The sequence below is a fragment of the Mustela nigripes genome, chromosome 1 (genome assembly GCF_022355385.1).
Source record: "Mustela nigripes isolate SB6536 chromosome 1, MUSNIG.SB6536, whole genome shotgun sequence".
In the NCBI taxonomy this organism is placed as follows: domain Eukaryota; kingdom Metazoa; phylum Chordata; class Mammalia; order Carnivora; family Mustelidae; genus Mustela; species Mustela nigripes.
In genome coordinates, this window is record NC_081557.1 from 215390582 (window position 1) to 215390799 (window position 218).

Genomic DNA, 218 nt, shown 5'->3' on the forward strand with positions numbered 1-218 from the left:
CTTAAAGATAATTGTGAATTCCATGGATCTGCAAACTCAACCCATTTTATTGCTGTTCATAATAGAAAAAACTGGGAAAATACCATTCAACAAAGGAATAGATGAACAACTGTGATATTCTTAATCAACTGAAAACTATAAAGCACTGAACAGGAATGGAATGCAGTTACATACAACAACAATGTGTTTTCTTGGAAATAATAGGGTTGAATTTTTTT